Source organism: Lolium perenne, chromosome 4 (genome assembly GCF_019359855.2).
Source record: "Lolium perenne isolate Kyuss_39 chromosome 4, Kyuss_2.0, whole genome shotgun sequence".
Taxonomy (NCBI): domain Eukaryota; kingdom Viridiplantae; phylum Streptophyta; class Magnoliopsida; order Poales; family Poaceae; genus Lolium; species Lolium perenne.
This window is the reverse complement of record NC_067247.2, coordinates 201,893,596-201,902,129: the sequence shown is the minus strand read 5'-3', so window position 1 is coordinate 201,902,129 and position 8,534 is coordinate 201,893,596.

Genomic DNA, 8,534 nt, shown 5'->3' with positions numbered 1-8,534 from the left:
AATCTGCCAAAGCTTGTGACTTGATGGCGTCCCTTCTCTCATATGCCGGTACATATGGAGATAACTGAATTGCCCATTTGGCAATCCGGCCGCTGGCATCTTTGTTGCCCATGATTTCCGAGATGGGTGCTTCACTCACCACCTTCATAGGATGCTCTTCAAAGTAGTGCTTGAGCTTTGTGGCAGCCATGAACACACCGTAGGTCATTTTCTGAAAGTGCGGGTAGTTTTGCTTTGAAGAGGAAAGTACCTCGCTCAGGTAGTATACCGGCCTCTGCACGGTTTTTCCTTCCTCATCTCTTTCCACCACAACCACAACACTTACCACCCGGTTTGTTGCCGCTATGTAAAGCAACATGGGTTCCCTTTCCAAAGGTGAAGCCAATATAGGAGCTGTCGCGAGCATGTTTTTTAGCTCTTTGAAAGCTGCATCTGCCTGGGGTGTCCAGACAAAAGTGTCTGATTTTCTCATTAGGGCGTAGAGAGGCAAGGCCTTCTCCCCCAACCGGCTGATAAACCGGCTCAACGACGCCAAGCTACCGGTAAACTTCTGGACATCTTTTAGTTCTTGAGGTATGGTCATTCTCTCAATTGCTCGAATCTTTACCGGGTTAACTTCTATACCGCGGCTTGACACCAGGAAACCGAGAAGTTTTCCGGCGGGCACACCGAAGGTGCATTTTGCCGGATTAAGTTTCATCCGGAACCTTCTTAGGTTGTCAAACGTTTGTCTCAGATCATCGATCAAGGTATCTTTTACCTTAGTTTTTATCACAACATCGTCCACATAGACTTGCACGTTTTTGCCGATCTGATCGAATTAGCATTTTTTGCATACATCGCTGATATGTTGCGCCGGCATTTCTCAAACCAAAAGGCATAGTGACATAGCAATAAGCCCCGTGCGGGGTAATGAACGCAATCTTTATTTGATCTTCCTTTTTCAGGGGAATTTGGTGGAATCCGAAATAAGCATCCAGAAAAGACAACAGTTCACAACCAGCAGTGGAATCGATCACTTGATCAATCCGAGGTAAAGGGAAAGGATCTTTAGGGCATGCCTTGTTCAGGTTGGTGTAGTCGATGCACATGCGCCACACTTTTGGAGCTTTGGGATCCTCTTCTTTTTTCTTCTCGACCAGCACCGGATTGGCTAGCCACTCAGTATGCAGTACCTCCACGATGAAACCGGAAACTAGTAACTTGGCAACTTCTTCTCCGATGATTTTTCTCCTATCTTCAGCGAACCGGCGCAAAGGTTGCCGTACCGGTTTTGCATCCTTCCGGACATTCAGAGAGTGCTCAGCCAACTCCCTCGGCACACCCACCAAGTCATCAGTAGACCAGGCGAAGATGTTCCGATTCTCACGGAGGAAGTTGACGAGCGCGCTTTCCTATGCCTGGCTCAGACCGGCACCGAGACGAACAGTGCGCTCCGGGCATGCTGGATCCAGCACGATGTCCTTGGTCTCTTTCGACGGCTGAAATGCCGGTGTGCCCAAGTTTCCACTCATGGCCGCTAAGTTCAGCTAGGAGGACTGAGCCAACGCCACAACAGTTTGCATCCTTTTCTTTTCCTCAGCTATCACCAGCGATTCAGCCAGGTTTGATCTGGCAGAAGCAGTTTCCAATGATACTTTGTAGTTTCCCACCACAGTTAGTGGTCCATTGGGTGCCGACATCTTCATCTTGAGATACGCAGTATGAGTTGTGGCCATGAAGGCCGCCAGTGCCGGTCTCCCCAGCGGTGCATGGTACGGGCTGTCCAGATCAACCACCTCGAACAAAACATTTTCCACCCGGCAATTGTTGTGTCCTCCGAAAGACACATCCACCCGGACCTTTCCCAGGGGCGAGCAAGATAACCCCGGAACAATACCGTGGAAAGTGGTGTGGGTTGGTTGCAGCATGTTTTCTTTTATGCCCAGTGTTATCGCAGTGTGCCGGTACATGATGTTTATGCTGCTTTCGTTGTCGATCAACACCTTGCTAAACTTAACCCTGCTGACTGGTCCATGCATGATCGGATCCACAACCAAAGCATATCCGCCCGGGTTCGGCATAATTTTCGGATGATCTTTGACCGACCAAGTGAGTTCCTGATCTGACCACTGCATGTACCTCGGTATTGCCGGCATCACTGTGTTCACCTCCATGGAACGACGATAGACACTTTGCCTATCTGTTGGCTCAGTGATGAACACAACACAGCATATGTCTGGGTCCTGGTAAACGTTCCGGCCCACAGGTGCCGGTGGTGGTGGCTGGTTGTTATTGTAAGCCACCTGATGAATCTCTTGTTGCTGTTGCGGCTGGTTTTGCTGAGCAAAAATGGGCTGCGCATTTGCGCCGGTTAGCGGCGGTGGTGGTGGCAGTTTGTCTCTGGCATCCTTCGCATTGCCTCTTTCCAATAACCTCTTGGTCCAGGAGCAATCTTTTGTCAAGTGGTTCGCCGGTCTTGCCGGATTCGGTGTGTGCCACCGGCATGGTTGCTCCATTGCGGATTCCATGGTGTACCTCTCCTGATCCTACCACGGCTTTTTCTCAACCCATTGCTTCTTTTGACCGACCCAAGGTGGGGTTCCGGTCCTTTGTCTCTGGCTTCCGCCGGCACCGGAATTATCCTGTACCGCGGCTACTTGCTGCGGACCATACCTCCGATCCGGAAAGTCTTCCCTTCTTTTGTTATACCGATCTTGCCGGTTATCCCGGTGCCGATCTTGGCGCGGCTGGTTGGTTTGAGCCGGCTCAGCCTGAATTGCCGGTTGCATTGGGTCTCCCAACGCGTAATTGTCTGCCACCCGGATCATTTCTGCTAGTGTGGTTGGCATGTTCCTTTGTAACCTCTGCCATAGCGGAGATCCTCTCCGGCATCCATGGCAAAACCAAGCAATTGCTTGCGCTTCTATCACCCCTTCACACGTATTCCTTGTAGAGTTCCACCGGGTTAGGAAATCCCGGTATGTTTCGTTAGGGCGCTGCTGGCATAAAGCGAGCTGCTGCGGCCTCTTTGGCCTCCGGTATGTACTGCTGAAGTTGCTCACAAAGGCTTCCTCGAAATCCAACCAACCATTGATGCTTCCGTTTGGCAAATTGTTAAGCCAAATCCGTGCCAGCCCCACTAGGAAGGACGGTATGATTCTCACGGCCCAACGCCGGTTTCCTCCACCGTTAGCTGTTCCTCCGCCACCAGCGACGTAAACAGCTGTGACATAATCAGCCAACCAATCTTCCGGCTTAGTCGAGCCATCGTATGTTTTTGTATCTCGGGGCAACTGGAAGTTGCGCACCGGTGGTTCTTCTCTCATGATCCGCGGGCCAAAGCATTGTGGACCGGGCGGACCCTCAACTTCAATTATCTCAGAGAGGTGTACTCTATCCAACCTGTGCCTCGCATCCTGGCCTGGCAAGTACCTGTCTCCCACACGTTCCCCCAAAGGGTTCCGGTAGGCTCCGGTTCGTTCCATTCCGGAATCAGCTTCATCGCGTCTTTCCGGTACCGCGGCTCTTGCCTGCCGGTACCTCGGTGGTGGAATTTCCTCAACATATGCTGCTCTGGGCGCTCGGTAATTTTGCCTGGTATCACCTCTACCGGCATAAGCGTTCCCAGCGTAAGTTTCTCTGGCATAGTCATCACCGGCATTGCCGTGACCTGCTCCTTGATTTTTTCTACCGGCCTCATAGTGCCCCGCTTGTTGTTTTCCGGCAAGAACCGGATCATACACGGTCATCTGCCGCGCATTTCCTTCTTTTTCTCTTCTCCTGTCCGGATGGGGGGACGATGCCTGCCCATGGGACTTGCTTCCGGCATTCTTTGCCGACCAGATCGATTTTGACTCTACCGCTGCTTTGTTGATTCTAGCTAGCTCAACGTTTTGTGCCTCTATCATCTCAAGCAATTCTCTAACTCTATCCTGCTGTTTCGCTAGAGCATCTCCGGATAGCGACTCACACATCAGCACAGCGGCCTTGGCAGCTTTGATAGTTTTATCCGGACTACTATACTTAGGCTTTTCCACTACACTCAGAGATACCGACGCGCTCTTCCCGGCAAGCACTTCCTTGCGCAGATCCTGATCTAAGTTATGGGCCTTAAGCCGGTGCTCAACAGCTCTAACCGGTTGTGCGCTAACAGAAGCAAAGCCATGGGCAGCGTTTTACTCACGTAGGGTTAGGTTCAGCTCACGCTACGCCTTGAGGATGTTCGCGCCTCCGGTGAGCAGTTTCTGCCGCTGCGCCTCCAGCTCCACTTGGGTCACCGCCGCATCGGCGTTTGCGCGATGGGCGTGGTCAACACGTTCATGTCCGCGTGCAGCGGGGTTGCCTCCGGTGCCGCCGAAGTTGTTCCTCCGACGCCCTCGCCACGTTCAAGCGGTGGCTCGGCCGCGCGCGTGGACGTTGCTTGCCCAGCGCCCTCTCCAGCAGCTTCTTTGCCGGTGGCTGCCACGCCAGCCATCATCACCTCCATGCTGCCGGCGGCGCGGCCAGCGCACAGCCATCTTGGCGGGTCCGGCGCCACCTGCACCGGCGAGAGGCGCTGGCGCACAGGGATGGTGCCGAGGTAGATGCGGTGGCTGCCGAACTCGATGACGCAGCCGTTCTTGGGGAAACTACCGCCATTGGCGAAGCAGCCCGCATTGTCGTTGATGAAGTCCAGCGAGTAGATGCGCTGCACAAGCGCAGACACCACTCGCTCGCCGGAGACGTTGAGGAGGCCCGCCTGAATATGAACTCCAGCAAGCGCCACTGCTGGCCCCATGGTGGGCGCCAACTGTCGTCGTGGTGAACAGACAGATGCCATAGGATGGCTTAAGTTGGGGCCGAATGGACGCTAGAGGATTCGGGGGAGGGTTTGGTTAACAGAGGGATGGATCTCAGATGGATTCCGGTATCTTTATTGATGAACTTGGCCTTGGCCAGAGGTTGAAGATGAACAGTACAAGCTATGTAACTAGGGTTTCTCTCTACCAGCTAGTGAAAATACTGTCTATTGAGGTCTCTTCGTGTCTAGAGTGCGATCCCCGCGCAAGGGTGTGCCCCTCTCCTTATATAGGGGAGAGGGTGGCTTACAAGGGAAGAAACCCTAATGGTATCTTTGACTAGACAAACTACTTTACAAAGCTTCTTTGGCCTCAGGTGACGCCGGTATGTCTTTAATCGGGGAGTTGTGATGTCCTCCGGATGCTTTAACGTCATCTTCTACTTAGGCGTCAGGGCTTCGTTTAAAGCCACTTTGCTTAGCTCATCTTTGTCCTCTAGTCTTGGAGAGAATCTTTGACCAGAGTGCCGACAGGCTACAGTGAAAATTATACCAGTGTTCCGGTACCTCTCTTGTTACCTAAGCTCCGGTATATCCCTCCTGGGATACCGGTAGGTTTTAACTTGGCTCTTGCCAATCTCAGAAACCATCCGGATTGATCTACAATCCGATATCTTTTAAGAAAGAATCATGGCAACTTTGCCATGCCTTTGGCCTACCGGGGGCCATCCCCCCGACACACAGGGCGGCCAGACCAGGCCTAGGTGCGGCCCAGGCCTGGCCGCGCCTAGGGGTGGTCTGGGCTCAACCTGGGGATTCCCGGTTTCTACTGGTTTGGGAGGTTTCCTCAAACCACACCGTTGCACATGGTTCTAAACGGTTTGGTCCGGTGTAAACCGCTAAAATATGATGCGGCATCACGGTTTGGTTTGGCTTGGTCCCAGGTTTCATACAGTTCCAAACCGGTTGCACCGTGCGTTGAGGAGGCACGCGAACGACGCCGACCTGAGCCTCCGCCGAACGCCGATGAGAAGATGATGTTACCTGAGTTGCCCTGGCCGTCGCCGCCTCGCCTCCTCCGGCGCCGAGGCCGCTCCCCTCCGCTCCATCGCTGCCTCGCCCTCGCCGGCGCCGAGGCCGCTCTGCCGGGCTCCTGCTTCCGTCGCAGCCCCGGTGCCCTAAGCCTCCACCGAACGCCGTGTCGTCGCCTCCATCGGCCGTCGCGCCGGATTTGTGACATGCAGATGCGGCGGCGCGGTGCCTCTGTTCGGTGCGATACGGAATACGGTGTGGTGCGGGTTTGGTTGGGTCGAAATCAGTTGAAACCAGTGAGTGATATTTTTTGTACGGGTTGACTGGTTGCTGGGCCGAACCGGATACAAACCGGAGAGGCGGTGCGGTGTGGTTTGGGCTCACGGTTTGATCGGTTTTAAACCAAACCATGCCCAGATTGATCTGGGGCCCCCTGGCCTCCACCGACCTCGCCCTTCCGCCCCTATCAAATATTTGGGTCTCCCACATTCCGTTTGGGAGCTTAAAGGAGTGGATTTCCAACCGCTTAAGGACAAAATGGCCGGCAAGCTTATCATTTGGGATGGTAAAAACATCAATGCGGCCGGTAGAGGAGCCCTTATCAAATCCGTCCTCACCTCCCAAGCTATCTTCCATCTCACGCCTCTTAGGATTCCACTGGGGTGTGTTGTTTCCATCAACAAAATTGAGCGGGCGTTTCTTTGGGCCGGAACAAAGGAGATCACCGGAGGAAAACACAAGTTAAATTGGGAGGCGGTTTGTAGGCCTAAAAGTCTTGGCGGCTTAGGCATCCTCCACATAGAGAAACTTGCGAGGGCTCTTCGCTTGAGATGGCCTTGGTACGAATGGAGGCACCCAACCAAGCTTTGGGTTGGCATGGGCAACTCGTGTGACGAGGTTGACATGGCCTTTTCTATGCCTCAACCACTATCTCCATTGGGAATGGCATGATTGCTAGTTTTTGGGACTCACCTTGGCTCAATGGCTCAAAGCCCAAAGATTTAGCTCCTCTAATCTATCAAGTGATAAGGGGTGGCCCGATCTTCTTAGTAAGCGATGGGGTGATGATGATCACGGGGTGATAGCAACGGAGGAACACGACGATGAAGTGGAAGATAACTTGTATGACGCAACGAGATCTCTCGATTGGTCCCTGTCGCCAGTGCAACAGCTCTCAACCCTGCAAGATATTCGCAGCTCCACACACTTGCGCACGTAGCCGCCGACCACGAAGCGGTAAGTTGCAATCTAATAATTCCCAATGGAACAACAGATCACACAAGACTTTCAGGGATTCCACACCAAATCAATGCAATTGGATGTAGAAATTCAATAAAGTTGCAAAGCAAACAACTATAAACTAGGGTTTATCTTAAACGTGGTCTAAAGCAACTTTGGGGGTGTCCTGGGCACTTATATAGGGGTTCAGGACGACCTCAGGTCGAAAAGGTACGAAAATAACCGACCCAGAACAGATCACGTCGAGACAGACTCGGAGTCGGCCGGTCTGGCGGCCGGTCGCCGGGTCTGGGACCGGCCGGTCCGGTTCAAACCGGACCTAGCACCGGGTGGTGACCGGGTGAAGCTCCCGGGCTTACTGGATAGTGCCTGGTTGGCACAAGCGCCACAACCGGTTTGGACCGGGCATGCCCGACGCAGGATCCGGTCGGACCGGGCCTGGGACCGGATGGTCCGGCGGCACGGCCGGTCGGGCCGGATCTGGCACTGGCCTGGACAACATCTTCTCCTCTCGCGCATGCCTCCCGCTCCTCCCTCGCGCGTCCATGAGATGTCTTCATGTCCAGCTCCATGTCCAGCTTCACGTCCATCTTCTGGTCCAGCTGCTCCTCTACTCCTCGTGCGATGCTTGGTTCCTCCTCATACCTTATCATGCATAAGTAATACGACTTAGGCAGTATAAAGCTCTCATTGATCAAAGTATCGTTTAGGAACAAGTTCACCTGTTGTTTAAGTAGCTTCGCACGAGCTCGTGTCATTGGTCCAATCCTAACTTCATTGGACTTGAGCTTCACAGCAGGATCATCTTCAGCTTGTAATGACGGAGGTAGTAGTGAGGTAGGGATGTCCTAATCATCTCCCCCACTTCAAAAGGCGTCGACCTCGACGCTCCAAGGTCTTCTCCGTCATATGGTGTCAAATCAGCAACATTGAAAGAATTACTAACACCAAACTCATCAACTGGAAGATCTATCGAGTATGCATTATCATTGATCTTGGCAAGCACTTTGTAAGGACCAGCACCACGAGGCTTCAACTTGGACTTCCGCAGCTTCGGGAACCTATCCTTGCGAAAATGTACCCAGACCATATCACCAGGCTTGAACAACATCTCATTACGCTTGTTATTCATCCTTGCAGCATTGCTCTTGCCTTTTTTCTCGATAAACTCTTTAGTCTTCACATGTATCTTCCGTACAAAATCTGCCCTCTTGGATGCCTCCATATTAACTCTCTCATGTATGGGTAGAGGCAACAAATCAAGCGGAGTAATGGGTTTGAAACCATACACCACCTCAAAGGGACACAACTCTGTGGTAGAATGTACCGCCCTGTTGTAAGCAAACTCCACATGCGGCAAACACTCTTCCCACTCCTTTAGGTTCTTCTTGATCATGGATCTCAACAGTTGTGACAATGTTCTATTCACCACTTCAGTTTGACCATCAGTTTGAGGATGACAAGTAGTGCTGAAAAGCAGCTTCGTCCCCAGCTTTCTCCACAG